We start from the raw sequence: 23,377 nt of genomic DNA, 5'->3' as shown, positions 1-23,377 counted from the left end.
AGTATGAAGTGGATGTTTTCCTACTTATAGAACAACGTGAAATTCTAAAATCAAGAGTGAATAAAAAATAAATAAATAAATAACCAAATAAATAAATAAATAAAATCAAGAGTGAAAGGGAATCAATTAAAAGTGAATAGATTCGAAATAACTCACCCACCTGTGCCTTTCCCCTATTCAGAGACAACGCCTGTAAATAATCTGATCCTTGTCTGGCTATCTTTTTATTTTATTTTATTTTAATTTTTTAAAAGATTTTATTAATTTATTCATGAGAGACCACACAGAAAGAGGCAGAGACACAGGCAGAGGGAGAAGCAGGCTCCATGCAGGGAGCCTGACGTGGGACTCGAACCCGGGACTCCGGGATCATGCCCTGGGCCGAAGGCAGGTGCTCAACTGCTGAGCCACCCAGGCGTCCCTCCAGCTACCTTTTTAATAGCGCAATGCAAAAATGTGGTTTTCTTTTTCACTTCACAGGAAGTAAATTTTTCTGGTGGCCTTGCCTGCGCGTGGGGCCGTAAGTACGCCATCAGAGGACCGAGCGGGGGCCCGGTCCGTTTATCAGCGCTTCTCCCCGGTGGCGGCCGAGAAGGCCTTGGGTGCTCCAGCTTGGAAGCGAGCACACGGCCGCGGTGAGGACCCGGGATCTTCCACTGGAATCCTTCCCACGACCAGAGTGATAAGTATTATCTAAATCGCATGTGCTTAGCTCATCGGACACAGTACTTTCCTTCTTTTATGCCCAAGAAACTTAGTATTCAGCTCAAGCTGAAGTCCACTTATCAGCAGCGCTGCTCTGTCACCCAATGGAGTGGTTACATTTATTATGAAAACATTGTTCAACTTTATCACAAGGTAAAATTCATGTACATTCTGCCCAGAGGGTGCCGGCAGGAGAGCGTGCGGTTTCCCCTATCAGGGCTGTCTCGCTATGGAGGATCTTATTTTGATAACTGAGCGTTTTGAGCATCGTCTCTGGCCCCGTGAGTTGGAGTTTCTCAAACTCCTTCTTGGAATGAGGTGGGATACAAGCAAACAGACGCACGAGTGGCCTTACAAACACCTCCGCGGCAGTCGGACGAGGGACACCCCCACCCCGACCCTACGGCCTCCCATACACCTGGGTTCTTGGGTGAGACAACTGAAAGCGTAGCCTGTGCGCTTCAATCAGTAAATCTTACCGTGGTGGGTGGCGGTGTTCACATCCCATACGGCCCTTTCAAATCTGCACGCGTGACGGGGACAGACATGACCCCGAAGGCCACACTGCTCCCCTTTTCGCTTAAGAAGGACACGCAGTGCGAGGCCCACTTGCCTTCCCTGAATTTCCTGAGACCTGGATGCATGATGTTTGGGTCGCTCCACCTTCACAGGCTGCGCTCAGGACAAGTGGCACCTTTTCTGCTCTTCTCTGTCCCCTTTCTGATGATTCTCCTTCTCCTCTGGTTGGTTTCTGGGGCTCGCCATCTCTGTTCTCCATGCTCTTCCATACCCAGCCCGTGGCTGCTGGCATGAGCTCTATCAGCCCCCTCTCTGGGGAGGAGGGCGGCCTGTCTTTTGGCTCAGGCTGTCTGTGAGGTGTTCATGTCCTCCTCAGCCTTTTTGGTGTAAATTAGAATCCTGGGGTTTCCAACCTGCAAGGCCCTTAGAGACCAGCCCGGAACTTCTGCTTTTTTTTTTTTTTTTTTTAAGAAGAGAAAATTGTCAGCCTATTGATTCGTTCATAAACATTTACTGAGCATGCACCATGCGCTAAGGCTATTTCCAAAATCTATTTGGATAAACTAAATAAAACCATTCATGGGGTGGGAGCTGGGGGGTTATATCTATTTGCTGAGGTCAGTTCAGGAGCCTATTCATAAATATCTACCTTCCTTTATTTTCACAGACAATATCTGCATCCGTAAAGATTCATCCAGGGCGCTGCCCAGCCCCTAAAATGATGCTCTCTCGTTCTTTCTGCTTGGGGATCTGCTCCTGACTGCCTTAATCTCCAAGGCCAGCTGCCTCGAGAAATAACATCACATTTCCCCACGGACCTCACTTCCCCTCCGTATAAGTCACACTGGGGCAAGAGGTGAGTCATTTAAATACATTTTCTCCTTCCTGGGTTTTTAAGTTTTCATGTTGCTTTTGCAAAATGCAACAAGGGCCGGGAGGTAGATATAAAGTGTGCAGGTTGCATCGAATCCAAATACGTCCAGAAGCTATGGTTCAAAGCAAAGACTATCTGGACTGGGAGAGAAAATAAAGGGAAACGTATGAGATAATGCTCGAGACAGATCGTCAATAGCATGGGGAAAGGCCACTTCACTTGCTCAGCTGGGCTGTTTTGAGCAGAATTTTGATTAAAGAAGACATTCCGGGCAGGGCTGGCGTGGACAGGCCGTCTGAGCAACAATTGCTCAAAATGAATAAATGTGAACCACAGTGCGTGAGAGCGGGAATGAAGTGGGCCTGTCAGAGGAAGGGCAAGCCGTGTTTTCTCCCTGTTAGTGCCGATTGCGGGTTTTTGTGGACCAACATACAAACCACACGTTATCAATAGAGCTCATAAATCTGAGGGAAAAACAGAGAGCTTCTGACCAATTACACGGCATGGGAAAGAGGAAGGGCCAGGAACCAGGCTGCCTCCCTTCCCCAGGGCAGGCTGATGGCCGAGGCCCTCACCGGGCCGGCTCTCTCTGAGCACCAGACCCCAGGCGTGGGTGCCTGCAAGGAAGCCAGTCCCCCTCAGGCCCCTGCTACGGCCCCTACACCCCAGACCCCAGGCAACCGAAGAATTTCAATGGAGAAATGCTTGTCAATATTTGAGTTACCATCATATGGAAAATTCTAGACGTTTTGGGTCCCTGTTCAGGTCCTGATGAGGATCTCAGCTGTCCTTTACCCCCCCGCCCGACTCCGGGGAGCGGATGCGGCAGCAGCGCAGGGTCGGGAGCAGGCACCCCGAGGTAGGCTTACCCATGGGTAGGGCTGCGTCACCCCCGCTAGCCTCTCCCATCGACCCCGGAGCCCCTCTGACGGCCCCTGCCCCCAGGTGTTGCCCTTGCTCCCCGCATCTTACCCAGGAAAGGGGATTTTTCAAGGATCATCCAGAGACTGAGAAATGCCCAGGCTCGAGGGGCACCTGTGCGACGGCCCGTTCAGCCTCGGCCACGGCTTCGGGCCGATTGGTGGCTTTCACGTGGGAGCAGCACGGGTGAGAGAGGCCGAGCGTTGCGGGGAAGGGGTGGGCGGCTCCTGATCCGGGGTGGGGCAGGGGCAGCTCAGGTGGCGGCGGCCGGCCTTCCTGGGTGACGGCCCATCCCGGGGGGCAGCTCGGCTGCATGGCTGGGCCGTGGTCGCGGGTGGGAGCCGGGCGGCGCAGGGAAAGCCTTGCCTGTTCTAGGCCCTTGAGCTGGGCCAGGTCCCGTCTCCGCCCAGGCCGGTCCCGGACCTTCTTTCCTCGCTCCGATTCCTGGGACACTTACCTGCTGTCCGTTCCTCTCCTTCTGGCCTTGCCGGGTGGCAGTTAGGGAATGCGGGGCTGATTCACGCTCCAGGGGCATCCAGGGGTCTCTGAGCTGGCCGCTCCGGGACGCCCTGGTCTGTACCCACCTGGGGTCTGAGAGATGCCTGGATGCGGCTCTGAGCACCTTGGAAACGGCGCCGCTAGGGCCGGCCGGGCTCTGAAGACGTTGGCATTTAGGAGGGAGAGGAAGGGAGGTTTCCCTTCATTTCCGCCTACAATGCTCTTGCTCCTGTGTCCACTCCTTGGTCCTCTCCCTTGGACCAAGAACCCAGCTTCACCTTTCAGGGCCGGCATCGACCTTGCTGCTGCAAGCTTTCCCTTGGGGTGACCAAAGGGTTGTGGTGTGTGGCTAAAAACGAGTCCGAGGACTGTGGGAGAGATGCAGTCTCCTGGCTTTGGGCGCCCACACCATGCAAGCATGAGCCCCTGTTGACTGCAGTGGTCCCCTGGGTCCCTTTTATGGGTTCTTTCCACCCCCCACACCTCACCCCCAGCATCCCTCTCCTGGGAACACGTACCTCTGCTAATGAACTGTGACACAGGCTGGCCGGAAACCCTGGGGCACCACTGGAGATATTCCCCCAAAGTGCAGTCTGGGATCCTCTGCACTGCCGTGCCCAGGCAACAGACTGACCCCAAAGGGGATTTCGGGGAAGGAAGGCAAGAGGCAGCCAGTTCTGGGGCTGGGAAGGGAAATTAGGACAATTTATTATTTCCCTGTTGCACTGAGTAAATAGACTTTAAGATAAATTATTGGTGCCCGAAGCCTGCTTGATGCAAAACCCTTAAGTAAAAGCAGACTTTAATGAACATATGCTGGCCTGCCCCCGTTCTCACTTCAAGTCTGCTATTAACTTTCTATGCACTCGGGAACCTTTGGCTCATGGCCTAAATAATAGAAGAATAATTAGAATAATTACTGGAGAAGGCCAGGTCAAATATCCAAGGATCTTCCCTTAACTATTTGGTTATCTTTCCTTTTTTTTTTTAAGTAGATTTTTTTTTTTTTAGATTAACCAAACACTGCTACTTTGTATCTAGAATATTTATTTTATATAAAAAGAAACCATGGCCTTGTATGGTGAGAGCCACTCACAAAAAAAAAAAAAAAAAGAATGTTCCAGTATGGATGAGTTTTTAATCCCAGTTTTTGGCTTATTTTTCTAAGTCAGGCTTCCACAGGGTAACTGGAAGGTACAGCTCGCCGAATACAACGCTCCTGAGTAGCTCACAAGGGCGTGGGGACTTCGGTCAGTGTTTTTGTCCTTCCCTTAGCTGTTTTCACAGGGGGAAGGCAAGAATAACTCCGACTCAGATGGAAGGCCCCTCGCTGAGCTGGATGTCCTCGCAGTGAGGCCCCCAGGTTGCGGCGGGCGGGGGAGGGAGGATCATGCCATCGCAGCCGCGCTGGGCCCCATGCACCTGGCTTCAGCCTCGGGCGGTGGGGTCTCGCTCGCTTGCTCACTCTCCTGCACACGTACAGCTTCACGGCCCGGCACAGCCACAGCCCCTAATGTCCGCGGTCAGCCTCTCTCCCATCTCACGGTGGCCGCACAGCCAGCAGCCAGGTCCTGGTGGGAGTCAGGGCTCCAATCCCAGGTCCCTGGGGCCTTGTTGGGTCTCGTGCCCTGTGCACAGACGGCAGTCACTGCTTGGCGACTCTTTCCTCATCTGTAAAATGGGGACAGTAAGGTAATAACACTACCTGCCTCATGCAGAGCTTCGGGGTTACAGCTGATGTGCTTATAGGAGAGCCTGATGAGGTAGGAAGGGTAGGTTCAGGGGAGCCGATTGCTTTGAAACCATCTTTGGGTATGAGAATCACTAAACAAACAAACAAACAAACAAACAAACAAACAAATAAAAACCAAGTTGGAAAAAGCCTTTGTGCCGCAGCTGAATGAGACCCATCATCATCTCATGCCTTCTCCATGTTAATGACATGTGCCCAGGCTCTGTTCCTGCCCTAGTTTTTTTTTTTTTTTTTTTTTTTAGATTTTATTTATTTATTCATGAGAGACTTATACAGAGAGGCAGAGACACAGGCAGAGGGAGAAGCAGGCTCCATGCAGGGAGTCCGATGCAGGACTCGATCCCAGAACCCGGATCACACCCTGAGCCGAATCCTGCCTCTGTTTAAGGTCTGGGTATGACTCTGTGGGCAGTAGATGTGCAGGGTGTGGGGAGAAGAAGTTGCTGGGATGCCTGGGGGCTCAGTGGTTGAGCATGTCCCTTCAGCCCAGGGCGTGATCCTGGAGACCTGGGATCGAGTCCCGCATTGGCCTCTCTGCCTGGAGCCTGCTTCTCCCTCTGCCTGTGCCTCTGCCTCTCTCTCTCTCTCTCTCTGTGTCTCTCATGAATAAATAAATAAAATCTTTAAAAAAAATAAAAAGAAGTTGCCAATGCTTCTGCTTCTTCAGAGACTTATTTATTTGAAAAAGAGGGAGAGAGAGAGCAGACGCGCAGGGGCAGGGGCAGAGGGAGAGAGGGAATCTCAAGCAGACCCCGGCTGAGTGCAGAGCTGAGCTGATGCAGAGCTCGATCCCAGGACCCTGAGATCATGACCTGAGCTGCAACCGAGAGTCAGATGCTTAACTGACTGAGCCACCCGGGTGTCTCACTTCTTTAAAACATAAAATAGGGCAGCCCGGGTGGCTCAGCAGTTTGGCGCTGCCTTCAGCCCAGGGCGTGATCCTGGAGACCCAGGATGGAGTCCCACATTGGGCTCCCCGCAGGGAGCCTGCTTCTCCCTCTGCCTGTGTCTCTGCCTCTCTCTCATGAATAAATAAATTAAATCTTAAAAAAATAAAAAAAACATAAAATAAGGTAGACCAATTGAAAACAGCTATTTGAAGAGCGAGGCTGAGTGACATCCAGTACCTTGTACCCTGGGAAGATGCGTCCGACTGTGCCCGCCCTCCGGGAGCTGGGCCCTGGGTGGCAGGCGGAAACTGGGTGAGGATCGTGCCAGGCACACCCGCGTGGCAGGTGTTCAGGGCGGAGGGTTGCAGGGCCGAGTGGGAATGGAGGGTTACAGGATAGAGCGTGCTTTCTGCGCTTCCCTGCCTGCCACTGCGTTCGCCAGGTTCCTGTCCGTGCAGCCTTCGGTGGAGGGTCACCCTGCGGCTGTGAGGGCTCCCAGGGGTCCTGTCGATGCCCAGGATTTGGGAGGACAGCCGTCCCGGCGGGTAGAGGTGGCCCAGGATGGCGATTCCAGCACTGATGCCGAAGTGCCGTGGGGCCGGGTGATGGCGAACCCAGCCCGGGTCAGGGCAGCCAGGCAGCGGCCGGCGTGCACCTGCACCACGAAATATTCCTTCTCCTCACCTTCGATAATGAACACTATGCATCGATAACGCGATGCTTCAAACCTAAGCTGCTATAAACTTGACGGACTCCTCCTATGTCTCAGTTGAGTTTCTTTTCACCCTAAAAGCACGAAGGCCTCTGCTGCGGAACGTGTCCCAGGAAGACGAGGGCCTGCTGGGCTGAGCTGGGGCCTGGGTGGGGGGCACCTGGGCGGCTCACAGTGCTGGTTTCTGGGATCGTGTGGCTCGGCTGGTGCGCACGGGAGCTGCCCACCTGCCTCCCCGCCTCTGCAGGCGCCCGCACCCTCTCGTGTCCCTAAGACACGGGTTCGTTTCCAAGGTTAATAAAACTAGGGGGGTTTGAGCCTGAAATCTTCACGTGCAGCTCTCTTCTCCCCGCGTACAAGCGGCAGCCCCAAATTCCTTTTCAAGACCTGCTTACTCATGCAGATGGCACTCGAACTCCAGAATCGTGGCATGTAAGCCGCCCCACACCTCCCGCATTCGAGAGATTCCTAAATGAGAACTTATTATCAACCTGTCATTCTTCCGTAATTATCCACAGCCAGGACGCTTTTCGGTTGTTTCCATATCATTTGGAGTGACACCGAGTAGATATTACCCTTGTCTGTGTATCGCGCGCAGCAAGCTTTGCAGGGAGCCCTCATCCATTTGCATTTCGAAAGAGGCAGAGGCCTGACAGAGATTTTTTTGAGCTATTATGAAGCACTTATTAGTAGAAACTGAACCATCCCCGCACACTCCCCCCCACATCATCTCCTTCCTCATAATGATTATTTCTACAAATTCTCTGCACCTTCCAAAAATTCTAGGGCGCACTGTCTGCAAAGATCACCTGCCAGGGAAAGCATCATTCATTTGGGTTAATGCAGCTCCAAGTCGGCACGGTTCCCCTCTTCGTGTTTTCCGGAGACGGCGGAGGGATGACCTAGGGGGAAAGTCAGTCCCACATTGCTCAGATGTACACCCTCGTGCGCGCGTGTGCGAGCATGTGGTACACACATAAAACGGGAGATGCCTAGTGTGTCTGTGCATGCACAGGTGTGTGTACCTGTACAGGGGCGCGTTTTAGATGCTGAACCGGGGGTGGGGGTTGGCGGGCGCTGCTGCTCATTATGTGTTTAAATTTGCCTTCCAAAGAAATTTTTTTTTTTTTTTTTTTTTTTACTAAAAAAAGCAGAGAAAATGTAGTTTGGAATGTCTTCAGCTTCTCTGTATTGAAACCCTTGCTTTATCAGTAGTCATTTTCACACTGTTTTAAAAATACCTGAGTGTCAACCCCTCGCTCTCCCAACAGGGGCACGCCGTGCACCCCCGTGTGTGCTGTCTCTCGTCTGTCTTTAGGTTCTGCTTGTTTAGCTTTTCTGCCTCTACCGGTTTCTCCCGACTTCCTGCTCCCCGTGTGGGGACATGGTGGCCTCTGAGCTCACCTGGGCGGGACGCTGCCACCTGCTGCCACGGCCTCGCCCCTGGGGGTCAGCCCTTCTCTTTGGAGTGGCCCAGCCTGGCCTGGCTCCAGCCCCACTGAGGCTCAGGGAGGGTGGGGAGGCGTCCCGATTTCCCCTTTGAGATGGGCCTGTCCCCGGTCTGCACCCTGCAGCGCTCTCCCTGCACCCTGGAGCAGGCCCAGGCTGCGGGGCCTCTGCGATCACCCCCCAGGGCCTCTGCTCACATGTGTCCCACTGCACTGTGTGTCGGCACAGCCACCTCTTGGGGAGGTCCCTGGGCCTCTCTCCTGTCTGTCCACTTGCCAGAGGGACAACACTGCAGGCGGAGGCTGTTCTGGAAAGCGTAGTCCCCGGGAGGTCACCTTCCTCCGGCCCCAGTGGGGCAGGTGTGGCTTGCCAGTGGGGCACACGCGCACACTCCCCGCTGGATAAAAGGAGCTGGAGCGGGCCTCGTTCGGATGTGCAGAGCGAAGCCCTGGGGAATGTCTCCTGGAACGTGGAATTAAATTTGAGTATCATCATTATTATCAATTATTATTTATTGCGTGCCCACCGGCGGCCCTAGCATGCTGCAGGTTTAATGTTTCAATAAGACCTTATTTGTACAGTTTCCCACCAGGGTCCTGGATTTCAGTCCTGGCCCAAATCACCTTCCATGTGATGCTTTAATGATTTTTAAGATTCTCGGATTAAACCTTTCTTGTCTCTCGTTTTATACATCTCCTGCCAGCTCCAAGATGATCTTTTTAGCTTTTTCTGTAATGTGGAAATTTTTCTGGTCTTTCTTTCTTTCTTTCTTTCTTTCTTTCTTTCTTTCTTTCTTTCTTCTTTCTTTCTTTCTTTCTTTCTTTCTTTCTTTCTTTCTTTCTTTCTTTCTTCTTTTTCTTTTTTTTCTTTCTTATCCCCCCCACTCTTCTGTTTTTCCTTTTATCCTTTCCACTCCCGGGGCTGGCGGGTACGAATGGGAGTCGTGCTCACACTCCAGGTGAACCTTCTGGCCGAGAACGTGCATGCATTCCTCTTCTCTGGCTGCCTGCCTGTGACACGCGTGCTGGGCGGCGTGCGTTCCTGCACAGAATCCCATGGCATTTCCCCCATGTACCCCACGGAGGAGCGTTCGGCTGTGGCCCGGAGCCCGAGTTGGGGACACACCTCGGAGGCGGCGGGGAGAGCGAGAGCTTGCAGGAAGCCAGCCCCGGGGCCTTGCCGCCTGCCCGGAGAAGCTCTGAGTTGTCCTGTGCCTCTGGCTTGCCTCTCTGGGGCCTGGGGCCTGCTTTGTGATACCGCGTACAAAATTCCAAATTCAATTTAAGCAAATCAGGCCTAACGTGAATCAATAACCATTTCTGCGTTCATTATGGAGTTCGCAGGCACAGCTTTACGAACCCTTATTGTTTAAGGGGAGCCTAAGCGCCTCCCTCCGAGCATCCGGAAATGAGGATGTGTTCCACGGCAGGACCCCAAATGCACATATTTATTAGAGTTTAGCAGCAGATTAATGCGAGAATACATTTTTAGACACAGTTTCTTTATCACTTAAAAAAAAATTAAAAAAAAAAAAGTAGCCTGCCATGGGAAAGGAAGTGTGAAGCTACAGCAGCACCTTCCGTATCTGTCTTTGGAAACTTCGTCTAAATCAACCAAAGACAAGCTGACTGCAAATTACGCTCGGCAGCAATGGGGTGAGGTCGGAGGAGCCCCGTTCCGGGGGCCGTTTATCAAACACCGCAAACTGACATCCGCTTCTTCAGATCTGAGAGATCACAGGATGTGAGCAAGAAGAACGGTGGTGGCATCAAACAAGCACCCCCCCACCCCCGCCCGCATCACTTTTTTTGGAATGAAATGCGGAAGAGGGGCCCCGTCTCCGCACTCGCCCTATCATCCCCCTAAACTACAGCTGCCCTTGGGAGCGGTACACTCAGGCTTCAGAGAAAAAGAATTAGTGTTTCATTTTCCAAGACTGTCACACCCCACCTTAATGAGCACTTAAAAGAGATGAATGTGCTGGGAATGAAAAGATTTATTTGAGATATTTAAATAATCTCTCTCAGCTATAACTAAGCTGACACACTGGGCTCTCACAACGACATTTCCCCCCTTATTTTTGATAATACCCGCTAGAAGTTTGTTGCTTTGCCCTGCTTTTGTGGCGAGCACGCTCGGCGTTGGCGCGTGGAGGGGAAGAGGCGGAAAAATCGCGCAGATCCAGACACCTCACCCCTCTGCGCCAAACGCGCCGACCAAGACCTTTAATTACATTTCCGGATGCGAGCAGCTACATAAATATCTCGTTAATTTTTTTTTTTTAAATGAGTAGTACAACAGATCCCCGACACTTTACAGCACACTAAAAATCCTTGTGAGGGTGACAGCGCCGTCCGTTACAATCAGCCATGAAGTACATTACAAAGGTAATGTGGTTTTAAGAAGGAACTACTGCAGAATGTATATTTTCATTATCAAAAACGTTAAGCCATTTATCCTGAGGAGTCAGAATAATCATTAATGGCTGGGAATTTATGGTGCCAGATCTTAAACTAATGTGAATGATTCCAGGTGTTACTAATGGCTTCAGTGAAATGTGCCAGGATCTAAGACTTCTACTAAATCTGAGGTAATAGTCAGATGCTTAATCTCGACAGATGAGCAGCAATTTAACTGACACATTGATTGGATTCTGGAGGCTTAAATGACACCCATTGTGAAGGTGCACGGTCAAACGGCAGTCCGGAGGGCGACTTGGAAGTCACTCTCCTCGGCGGCGGCGCCCCCCGCGCCCCAGGCCTGCGGACGCCACCCGGGACCTACTCATGTGAGATTTGCAGGGTGCGCTTTACTTTTTTGTGACACCAGTGATAACCACGTCCGAGCGTCCTGGGCCAGCTCTTAACCCTTCTCTCCCCCGCGGTCTGCAAAGCGCCCTGGGCCGCTGGCCTGACGACGAGGTGGGAGCTAGGCCCAGCGGAGCCCACCCCGCGCCTCTGGGTGCAGCCTGCCGAGCGGGCTTTGTCCGTCGCCCGGGCCACCCCCTGCTGGATGCTGCTGCCGGGGGGCAGGGGGGTTTGGGAGGGGTGGCTCGCTGAGTGGAACTCAGGGGCCCACCGTCTGATTCCGGGTCCCCTTCATAGTCATCACCCACGGCCTGGGACCCTGGTGCCGCCTGCACCCGCCGCCCTCCGAGCCCCTGTGTGTCCCTCGCGCTCATTAACAGTGACCGTTGGCGCTGCGGGACCCGCTGCCCTGAATACGGAGCATGCGTGCTGGGCCTTCCTGACTGCTGTCAACATCCTTTGAAAGCACATAAAAATAAATTATCCATAGGTTTACCTGTCGGGAAGATAGATTCGGTGCATCCGACTGTTGCAGGCATTTCAAGTGACAGGGGTGCCTATCATGTTCCCGTAATAGGGTCAAACAGCTGGACGGGGATTTAACACTCAGCAAGGCCAGAAGGGCCCAGCACTTGTAGGGGAGGATGAATGGAGTGATAGGAGGCAGCGGGACCTGTTTATTACAGCGTTTTTCTGCTTCGCTGCAGACCTGTAATGATTGCCGCGGAGCCCGATTGACGGCTGCCCTCTCCCTTCCAGCGCTTTGAGGAGACTGGGTGACGGCAGCCAAGTCTGCCTGCTGACCTATCGCTCTGGCCCATCAAGAGTTCAATTTACTTCTCCTGACAAGCATCCAGGAGTCGGAGTGCGTTGCATTTGATTGGTCCATGTAGGTTAAATAAAAATTGGTTTAATGAATATTTCAAAATGTCTTGTCAGGATCAGGTACTTTAATTAAGGGACACGCATCCTGCATGGCGTGTGGGCCCCCTTCCCCACAATACCCTTCAGGGGGGTCTATGGGGCCTTCAGCTTCAGAGGAGAAGGGGAAGCTACATGGGCGAGTCGATGCTGGTTTGGGGCAGGAAAAGCTCCTACGGTGTCTGTAAAGAGGAGGAGGGCACATGCGGGCCGGGAGGCACAGCCCGGCGTAGACAATGAAGCGCCGGGTGAGCAAAGGCCCAGCCCGGGGTGCGTGGGGCTGACGTGGGGGTAGGGGGGTGGCCTCCTTCTCACGCGTGCTCTGGCCAAGTCACATTTCGGGGCGTCCCACCTTGCTCCCAGGGGAATCCCGAGTCGCGGCATGCCCCATTGGCCCTCCACAAACCCCCAACACGGCAGGAGTCTGGCTCCACCTGGATTCCTCCTGTCTGCTCCTTCCCTCCCCGAAGTAGAGGTTGCAGGATGGTGCATATTTATTCCTGGACCTTCAGGTTATCAGCTGTGGCTCTGTTCCATTTGGTTCCGTGACAGCGTAGTAGCAACAGAGGATCCGCCCCAGAGCCAAGCTGTGAGCTTGCAGAAGGAGGCCGGCCCCCCCAGTGACAAGAAGCCCACCAGTAGGCATTGCTGGTGACGGAGGAAAGGAGGGAGGCAGGCCGGCAGGTTCCTGCTCAGAGCGCTGACATCTCCACGGCGGGGCCTGGCCTCAGTTTCCTTACCTGGTGAATGGCTCCCCAGGAACCACGAGCTAAGCCGGGACAGGTGTCACTGAATCAGAAGCGGAATGGAATAAGACCTCCAAGCACCTGGCCCCCCTAAATCCCAAGGGGAGGTGATCAAGGGTCCCACCTCAAAGTCACCCATGCTGTAGATTGGACTGTTCTCCTTTTCTCTGCTTTGGAAGGTGGTGAGGTGCACCTCGAAGCTCTGGGTAGCGAGTCTGGTGCATCTGAAGCTAAGGACAAGACTGGCACCAAGCCCTCAGGGCATAGGCAGGAAGGGGGACTCGACACTAGCAGGGGAGTGATGCTGCCTGGGCAGCAAAGAGCGCCCCTTGTATTTTCAAGTATTGGAGCAGTAAACCCCTGCTCGTGCGTCATGCAAGTGCTTCTTTCTACCTCTGCCAGCCCTCTGCTTTTGCTACCCGAGTCCGATTCCCATGGAATGTTTGTTGCCACCACATGAGAAACACCCTAATGCTTTTCCACTGGGGGGAAGAGCCCAGTGGCTGCTGGGAGACCCTCTTCTCACCTTGAGGCGCACCACGGGGAATCACGTCCCTTCCCGTGTTCCCTCCCAGGCCCTGCAGAGCATCGGGGCTTTGGAGGTACCAGATGTGGGATGTGCCCCAGATGGCAGATCCCTTGTACCTGTGGAAGTAGGATGGCCCCACGTTGGTGGCCTTTGTCAGCTTTCAAAGGTGACGGATCCTTTGAACCAGTGGTTCAGATTTTGTTTGGATGTACAAGTCATATTCTCCAGCCACTATTATATTGTAGGGAGGGGGCAGGGGAGGCAAGCGTCTGTAGTCTGTAGGGTGTTGGATAAGTGTGACGTGGTGAATGCACAGAACGGTGGCCCGAGCTGGGGACGGGAGAAAAGGACAGACTCCCAAGGGGCAAGACGATCAAAATATTTAAAATGTACCACACTTGACACAATAAATACGAAACGGACCGCAGTCTACGAGGCAACACCATTTATATAAGTTACAAGTATACTCATGAGCAAAACAACGCCCCAGGGTAGGTACCCACATCAGGGGCATAGAGAAAGTACACTGGATGCACCCTCTGGGTCGGGGCAGGGCAGGAAAAGGAGGGAGGAATGTTCCATTAAGATGAAATGAGGGGATGGCTGTGTGGTTCAGCGCTTGAGCATCTGCCTTCAGCTCAGGGTGTGATCCCAGGGTCTCGGGATCAAGTTCCATGTCCAGCTCCCTGCATGGAGCCTGCTTCTCCCTCTGCCTGTGTCTCTGCCTCTCTCTCTCTCTCTGTCTCTCATAAATAAATAAATAAAATCTTAAAAAAAAAAACAACGAAATAAAATGAAATAAGGACAAGGTCTTGCATGAGCAACGGTGGTGCTGCGCCACGCGCTGAGACGTGCTGAGCTCCGTTCCACCATCTCGGGAACAAAACAGAGACAGGTGCGTGGATGCACGGGTGGAGGTTCCCACCCGCGATGTGATCGGCATCGGCAGCACGCAGCGCAGAGATTAGTCAGGCCAGGGCTCTGTGGGCCTTGCTGTGGCCGAGGCGTCCCGGCACGCTTTTCAGCACCTGGTGGGCGTCCCGTCACTGTTTTCAAATGAACCGTGGTCTAATTACCCGTGTACAATTTCTGCCTCGCTTTTTATTATCATAAAAAATTAAATATATCTGGTAAAAAAAAAATCCACCCAACTTTCGAATGTTGTGCAAGGATGTACGGTGGGCAGGAGACACCCGCCCCCACCGCACCCCACTCCCAGGCCCCCGAGATAACGCCGCGCATTTCTGTGCGTGCACGCCGTGCAGGATGACATCATCTTAATCATAGCTCCATATTGATTGTAATGATGATGATAATCCTTTACGTGTGGGCATGCAGTGTGTAATTGATGGAGAATGCTCCCCTGACGCCGCTGTGGGGAGGACAGAGGCTGCTCTTCAGTTTTATAACCAAGGACGCTGAGACTCAGAGAGAGACGGGGCTTCCCGCGTCCCTGAGCGTGAGGCACAGTCCCCAGCACGATTCCGGCCTAGAGCAGGGCCCGGGATGGCACCCTTTGCAGGTCCTCCCAGGTGTGAGTGCACTCAGGCCATCAGGATGCACTCACTCCATGGTGCCGGCTTCCGTCCTCTCTCCCTGACCCTCCCTCCGCACCCCCTGGGCCTCAGTTTACCCATCTTTAACATAAATTGACCAGAAAAGGCACCGCCTATGTCTGCCATCCTGCGGTTGGGGTGCTGGGTGCTGGGTGTCATGCCAGCATTGCGAGGGCTCCGGGTTTCACTGCGAATGCCGAGCTCAGTTTTCCGGAGGCCTGGCTGGGTATTCCAGGTGCAGTTTGCTTGAAAAGGGAAGACAGGAAATGAACTTCAAACGCCTGGTGTTTCAAGGTGACAGCTCCAGGTGAGAGTCTGGGGTCTTCGAGGCCAGTTGCCTCCAAGTCCCTCATTGTCCAACAGCACGAGCCAAACTACTGCGTTCGGGTTCTCACACACCCATGTATGCAAGGTACATATAACAAATTTAACAATTTTTTTTTTGTAAATTACATAAAATTTGTTAAAAGGGAAGATGTCATGAAGCATTCTTTCTACCCAAACAAAAACAGAGGGGCATGAGGAAACTTCTGGAAGTGATGCATAGGTCTGTTCCTTGATCGTAGCAATGGTTTAAGGGTGTGTGCGTATACATTCAAACGCATCAAATTGCATACATTAAATTCGTGCAGTTTCTTGTATATCAGACTTCAACAAAGATGTAAAAAAAAAAAAAAAAAAACACCTCCTTTGGGTCTAAGGGACACAGGCACCAAATGATAACACTTCCAATAGCCAAAGCAATCAATAAATGAAGTGTTTGGAAATTGTAACCAAAGTATAACATAAATGTCCACGACTCCATAGTAATTCAAATAACTGATGGAATAAATAAACCGCAGCACAGACACATCTCCAGCATTAATTCAAAATAATTTATGTAGCTACTCCGTCCTCAAGGAGATGGAACATGTTCTCCTAAACCTCGGGGTGCCCATAGCATCCCCCAAAGAGGACGGCGGGCCAGAGGAGAAGGCTGGCAGCCAGCTGTCCCCAAAGATGGACCTCAGTCCATGATCAAGTCAACATCGACAGTGACAGGTCACATGGACAGAACGGGCCTTTCGATCTGCGGTGACAAAAACCTTCTCTTCGTGATCTTCCACCTAAAAATGCACAACCCCAAGGACCACGAGGGAAACATCCAATCTCAGCGGAGGAACGGCTTAAACATACCTGACTAGGACCCCTCATGAGTCTCCAGAAAACAGGGAAAGTCTGAGAAACCATCCTGGCCAGGAGTTGGCCCTCAGGAGAGGAGACCGCGTGGGCCCCTGGATGGAGTGCTGGGACAGGAGAGAAATCTAAGGAGATTCGAATACGGTATGGACTTCATTTAATGGTAACATAGCTACGTTGGCTCTTGAATTGTAACAAATGCACCAGCCAGTATAGGATGTTGGTAAAAGGGAAACTGGGTGGGTGGGGGGGGGTGCGTATGTACCCTCTGAACGATTTGCACAATTTTTCCATTGGATCTACAGCTACTTCACAATTAGTTTGTTTTTAAAAATGAATGACATTTAGAGCTGTGCACATAGAGGCTCTGATGGTTTCTTTCCCGCCCCCCGCCCCCGGCCATCACCATGACTTACGGATTGTCTCTTGTCTCGCGTGCCCTGCACCCCATGCAGCAATTTGGAGGCCACTTCTCCATGCAGTTGGGAAAACGAGTTGCTCTGACGGCACGTGCGAGGGTGGGAGGGGGCCTAAAGATCTTGGTGGCGGGTTCCTTACCCGGCCCAGTGGGTCTTCCCTTGGTTTTCTCCGGTTCTACTCAGAACCTCGCTGGCCGAGCCCTGTCTCCCGGCCAAAGCAGCTTAGTTCAGAGATGAAAACTGAAAGGTGCCCTTCGTTGTAAAGGAGAAGATTACTTCCTTTTGTTGTTGTCGTTGTGGTTTATTAAAGACAAGGAATCCGGTATCACCAGTATGTGTTCATTTCTAGGACCACCCTCATGAAACACCACCATAGACATTTACCGTCTCCCGGTGCTGGGGGCCAGAGGTCTGAAATCGGGCTGTCGGGGGGCAGGGGGGTTCATCTTCCAAAAACCTTTCCTCTATCTGGTGTCATCTGATGGTCCTCGGCTTGTAGACGCACCTCCGTCTCTGTCAGCACACGGCCCTGTGTCCGTGTCTTCACGTGGCATCTCCTCTGGCATCTCTCTTCCTCTTCCTAGGACTGGCCATCGAGGGCTGAGGCCCACCCTGATCACCTCCTCTCAACCGTACGGCATGTCTTCCCAGATAAAGTCACCCTCACAGGTACTGGAGTTTGGACCCCAACCTACCATTTTGGGAGGCACATGCCATCGGTGACATGGGGTGTGTGCACCAACTCACGATCGCAGTTACCCTGTGAGGTCAGACACGGCCCCTTCCACTGCTGGTGCACGCCAGCCCGCCCACTCTTTCCTCCTCATGAGGGTGCAAACTCACGTTTCATACATTTAGACAGCTGTCCGCCCGCATTGCCTCGCAGGACGCGGTGCAGGGAACCAGTTCTGCGTGGACAGCAGGGGTCCGGCCTTCTTCTCCTCCAGCCCCAAGCCAGGATCTGCTGGCTCTGCTTGGCATTCAAGGCCTTCTCCTCCGTGTGGTGCTGGGGCTCTGACCAGCCACTCCCCACCTACTGTCTCAACGAATATCTGTGATCACAACACCAGAGGAGAGCAAAAAAAAAAAAAAAAAAAGAAAGAAAGAAAGAAAAAAAAGAAAAAGAGAAAAATAGAAGGAAAAAAAAGACCCATTCTCTATCAAACTGAAATATGTAATAATAATTAATGCTTCCACTTAAATTACAGTCTTTGTTTTCAATCAGAAGAGACCTACACATAAACTGGTGCATTTTAACACCGGATAGTATAATTCGTCCCTGCAGCCTCCATAATTACACTCTGAGTGGCCAAGCAGTATCCTACCACTTTCGTGTACTACACTTTGCTGAATATCAGCATTTTCTCATGATTTTACTATCATAGACACTGCTGCGAGGGATGACCACGGACAGAGGTGTTCTTAAAAATAATTACTTCTTAGGGCGCTTGGGTGGCTCAGTCGATTGAGTAGCCGAGTCTTGGTTTCAGCTGGAGTCGTGATCTCGAGGTCCCGGGATCGAGTCCCGTGTCCGGCTCCTTGCTCAGTGCTGAGTCTGCTTCTCCCTCTCCCCCCGCTTGCTCTCTCTCTCTTTCTCTCTTTCTCATATAAATAAGTAAATCTTAAAAATATATGTATATTTCTTTAGGATAAATGTACAGGTTTGGAATTCTTCCTGCATCAAAAGATACCACAATTTTGTGACTATGGATCTTATCACAGAATGTTCCAGAGAAGCGTGTGCCTGACTCACAGTGCTGTAGACCTGGGGAAGTGAGTTGATCCTGCCTCCTGCTCAGCAGCATCAGAGCCCACAGTTTCTTGCTGCCAATTGCATAAAAATGATCTAAAACGACACTGCTCAGCTTTCACCCTATTCCTTCCTTCCTTCCTTCCTTCCTTCCTTCCTTCCTTCCTTCCTTCCTTCCTTCCTTCCTTCCTTCTTTCTTCTTTCTTTCTTTCTTTCTTTCTTTCTTTCTTTCTTTCTTTCTTTCTTTCTTTCTTTCTTTCTTTCTTTCTTTCTTTCTCTTTCTCTCTTTTTTTTTTTTTTTTAATTTATGATAGTCACAGAGAGAGAGAAAGAGGCAGAGACAGAGGCAGAGGGAGAAGCAGGCTCCCTGCCTGATGTGGGACTCGATCCTGGGTCTCTAAGGTCACGCCCTGGGCTAAACCGCTGAGCCACCCTGGCTGTCCCCTCACCCTATTTCTTGATGTGATACCCTCACGTGGGACCATAAACTCAAAGGGGGGGGGTCCGCTTTGGCCGCCAGAAGTGTTCGTGAGTGAGCGAGTGGCAGATGAGAGGGAGTGAATGAGCGGAGGTCTAGTCCCGGGCGCTCGCAGCAGGTGTAGCGGGCACCCTGCACGAAACAGGCCAAGGGCCCCGTGGGGCGGCCGACGCAGAAACAGAGCATCCATGCTGTTCTCGACGGGTCGCGGGCCCTGGGGGGCAGGTGCCCTCACTCCACTGGGGTCAGCTCTCTTTTTGCCATTTCACGGGTGAGAAGAGGGAGCCCCGGTCACGGAGCCGGCCTGGGACGGGGCATCCCTGGGGGCTCCTGGGGCCCAGGGCCTGGCCAATAACCCAGGAGCAGTGGGGACCCCCGCGGAGGGGACCCGGTACCTGTTGGAGGCCGTCTGTGACCAGGCGCTGATGCGCTGCGCGGGCTTCTCTGTGCCGGGTGCCCGGTGACCCCCGGGGACCTTGTGACGGCCCGGGTGACAGGGAGGAAGGGGCGGGAGCAGGGGTGTTTTTCTCATTAGTCGGTTGCCTACACCGCAAACGTGGCTAATTGCTGATTTTAATGGGGTTGATTTGGCAGCAATGATTTTGCAATTTTCTCTTTTCTCCGGGCTGTCACCTGGGCCCGCACACCTGGGAGGGACGGCGGGTGGCAGGTCCCCCAGGGTCCTCTGGGGTCCCCCGGCCCTGACTCTTCAGATCCCCAGGGACTGAGCAGCCCTGAGAGCGACGCGGGGAGCCGCTCTCCTCCTGTGACACCGGGTCCCCCGTCTCTGGTGACACGGCCGGCGTGAGTCCTCTGGTTCCAGGCCCAGCATCTTAGCATGAGGCATTAATCAACGTCCCTGACATCCTCGTGGGAACAGACTGGAAGCAGGGAGCGACTGCAGGGCATCGGGCCGCGGGGAGACGCTGGACACCTCATCACTGGACATACTAAATATTTTCATATTTATTTTAATGTTACAGAAAGGCTTACTCAATGAGATCTGAGGATGTGGGTCGGGGGTCTGGCCCCGGGGTCCAGGAGTCGGGGGACGTTGTTCTGGAACAGCACCTGAGGTGGGAGGGAGGAGCGTCTTCGCTGCAGTGAACAGGGTGACTTTGGCTACGTGTCCGTGGAGGCAGGAGTGTGGCCAAGGGGCACGGCCGCCTCCACGGATCCGCTCGGGCTCAGCACAGATCGCGTTGGCTTCCCGTCGGCCACTCTTCCTCTTCAGGCTCCATCCGGTGCCACTGGGGGTCCGAGGAGGCCTGGACCCGGGGGGCTTACCTGGGCCCCCCTGTGTCCTCAGAATCCCAAGGCTCCAGGGCCTCTGCTGCAGATGCCGGTGTGGGCCTCTCGGGCCCCCACCTGTGAGGCGGCACCCTGAGGTCCTTCCCAGGCTAGGGAGGACTCCGTGGGCCTTGGGTAGGTCCTCCTGGGCTTTCCTCACCTTGAAAAGAAATGCAGGCTGGACGGTGCCGCGCTGCTCATCAGGGAGGATGTTGGCCTGTTGGAGCAGGTGCCAAGTGGACTGTTAGGGACAACTAACTGGGTGCTTCCCTCCCACCCGAGGAAAGTTTTATGTCATCCGATGGCACAAAAGGAAGAGTCTGAGAGTGGAATCACCCTGGTTAACTGTCCAGAATGTTCTAGGATGGGGCAAGTGGTGCTGGTGTGAACTGCACTGGGGCAGGTGGACCATCACTGCCCATGAGGGTGTGCTGACCACCCTATAGCCCTGGTCCCCTTCTCCAGCCCTCAGAGCAGTGCCTACTGGGTGTCCCCTGAGTGGGCCAGACAGGGCGTCTCTTTGACTGGACTGAGTCGCTCCAGTGGGATCACGTCCCTCCAGCAGGGCTGTGTGTCTACAGCGGGATCATGTCCGTCCAATGGGGCCATGTCCCAGCAGCCCCTGAGGAAGGGGGCAGGGCAGAGGCCTTCCTTCCTGCTTGGGCCATAGCCCGTTGACCTCCAGCAGACAAGTTATGTGGCACTGCACTGCTTTGCCCGTCACCCTGGCATGGCCCGAGCTCTTCTGCCTGCAGAACCACCTGCTGGGACACTTCTACTAGGTCCAGTCGGGCTTGCTCCCTCTGGGCCTCTGCGGGGTGTCTGCAGGCTGACTTTCACCCATCCTGTGCCTGCCTCTCCCGTGGCTTTCAAAAGGGCACACGTTGACCTCCGTTCTGCAAGTGCGCTCTCCTGGCTCGTACGGGGCCCTGCTTCTGTCATCGATCATAACAGCCGGTGCTGTCAGATGAGCCAGAGCTGCTCTGACGAAATCAGGAATAAAGTGGTAAGAACAGAAGCGAACCACCAGAGACCCTCTCTGTAATACGGCTGCACTGGCGAGAGTATTATGTGCCTTAGAGGCTCAGTTTTTTGTTTCCACTGGGCTTCCCATTAATGGGCCAACCACATTCTAATGCCTTTGCATCTTGTCCCCTGGGCTCCGGAGTGGAAGATGACACAGTTGTCCTCTGTCCTCCAGAATGCACGGGAGACTCAGCAGACAGCAGCCAGAGGCCTGGGATGCAGAACGAGAGCTGCATCTCCTGCTCCATCCTGTGCGGCAGGAGCCCTCAGGTCCGGGCGACCCCGACGGGCCTTGTGCGAGCCTCCTGGAGCCCCCTTCCCCGTCCCCGGGAAGCCTGTTGTCTCCTTACAAAGCCTGTAAACCACTGGTAATTGAATCCAATTAGAAGGAGACTGTCTAACTTTAAACAAATGGCAAACCAATGGAGCGTCCTCTGGTGAGCTACAAACTTTATGCCTTGGCACTTCCGAGCGTTGTCGGGCCGAGCACATGCCCAACTTAGAGCCAAATACACTAATGCCGAGAATTAGTTTAAAAGCACATGAGAGACTGGGAAAAAGAGACCGGTTTTTAGATCTCAATAATTTAAAGGCCCAGTTTGCTCTATTGGAATATAGACTGACTGGATCACCTTCGCTCTTCATAATTAAAATCTTCCGGGAGTTCTAATTTATGGGATATTAATTCCTCTTTGCCAAACCTGATATTGTTTGTCCTTCCTTTGCCCCAGTTTTTGTTTTGTTTTGTTTTGTTTTGTTTTTTTTTTTTGTTTTGTTTTTTAAATCTCTCCATGGAGATGGTAAATGTTTTTAATAAAAAGTTGATAATCCACTTTCCCCATACTTTAAAAGGAACCCAAGTTAAACCTTATGATCATATTACTTGATGTGTTCCATTTGGGGATTTTTACTTTCTTGCAGCCTGAACCACAGAAGTGAGGACAATTTCTGAAATATAAGAAAAGAGCATCACACACCCGTTTGAGCAAACACTGTGTGGCGGGCAGAGGCTGATAGATGACCCTACTGTCCACGGAGCTAATCAGATGCATCCTTGGACCAGGGGCCAGTGTTCTGGGCATGGGGAGCATAGAACCACTGCCCGGGCTTCTGTATGAGCCCCGCTGTCCTGAAAACAGCAGTTTCTGTGTAAACCGTGTGTATTTTATGTCCTTCAAGGAGTAAATGATTGTATCAGGTGTGGTACATCCATACAAGGGAACTATTACTCAGAAATTAAAAAGGAACAAAAATAGCTGCTTGGATGAGTCTTCAATGAATTATGCTGAGCGCATAAAAGCCAATCGTAAAGGTTAGATATTCTATGATTCTATTTATACAACATTTATTTTATTTTATTTTATTTTTTGGTTACTGTTCAATTGATTTAGAGGCATGTTGCTATTTATGGTATGTGTTATGTCAACAGCTCTCATGTGCTGTTCTTGAAATGACGAACAAATTCGCTGCTGCTTGTTTCCCGGCTCCACACACCACTTTCCAGTGACTTGCAGAGAGTTGGTTCTGCTCTCAGCACACGCGGTTCAGAGTCGGTGAGCAGTCAAGGCCGGCGCCCCACGTACTCCCGGGGGCCTTGGAGTGGGTGGGGGGCCTGAGCTCGGCAGATGGAGCCTGCAGCACCCATCTGAGGAGCAAGGAGAGTTCTGGAAAGTCTGGCAGAGGATCGGCGGGCCATCTTCCTCGGTCCTGGACAGAGCCTCGGGCCCCACCTCCAGTACCTACCGGGGCTGACTTCCCTCCACAGACGAGCCAAGTATTAAAGGAGATGGAGCCAGACCAAGTTGCTAGAGCAGGCCATCTCGGAGCTACTAGGGGGACCCCTCAACCCCTCTTGGAACATCTCTGCTTAGGGCCAATTTTTGTCCTTTTTTAGAAATGAAAGTAAAAATAAACTGAACTCAGGCATTGAATGAAGCTCCTGTGAGATTCTCTATGTGAATGTCCATTTTTCTTTTAGTTTTTAGTTTTAAAATATTTTATTTATTTATTCATGAGAGAGAGAGAGAGAGAGAGAGACAGAGGCAGAGACACAGGCAGAGGGAGAAGCAGGCTCCATGCAGGGAGCCCGATGGAGACTCGATCCCCAGATCCCGGGATCACACCCTGGGCCAAAGGCAGACGCTCAACCGCTGAGCCACCCAGGGATCCCTGTGAATGTCCTTTAAACGTTTCCACAAACCTGAGTATTTTTTATTCCCGGAGGCCAGGGCACAGCCCGGTCAGGCCGGGTGAGGTTGTCCAGGCCGAGGGCTGAGGGAGAGGTTGTGAGCTCTCAAAGCTCCCATCCTTTGGGAGTGGCATGGAGGGGGAGCCTCAGTCTCTGCTCAGATGACA

General features: G+C 52.6%; 1 long non-coding RNA gene across 2 annotated transcripts; it reads left to right on the top strand.

Moving 5' to 3' along the window:
- Positions 1–501: 501 nt before the first annotated feature.
- LOC112672509 (uncharacterized) lies at positions 502–22,940 on the top strand. 2 transcript variants are annotated; one of them, XR_003144326.3, is made up of 4 exons: positions 502–1,135; positions 1,892–2,080; positions 21,198–22,334; positions 22,452–22,940. It is a non-coding gene; the product is annotated as an uncharacterized LOC112672509 (long non-coding RNA). The 2 variants fall into 2 exon arrangements; XR_003144327.3 differs by lacking the exons at positions 21,198–22,334; positions 22,452–22,940 and adding an exon at positions 2,864–3,217 and having other exon boundaries at positions 516–1,135.
- Positions 22,941–23,377: the final 437 nt, after the last annotated feature.

The sequence above is a fragment of the Canis lupus genome, chromosome 28 (assembly GCF_003254725.2).
Source record: "Canis lupus dingo isolate Sandy chromosome 28, ASM325472v2, whole genome shotgun sequence".
NCBI lineage: Eukaryota > Metazoa > Chordata > Mammalia > Carnivora > Canidae > Canis > Canis lupus.
This window is presented reverse-complemented; position numbering and strand designations above follow the sequence as displayed.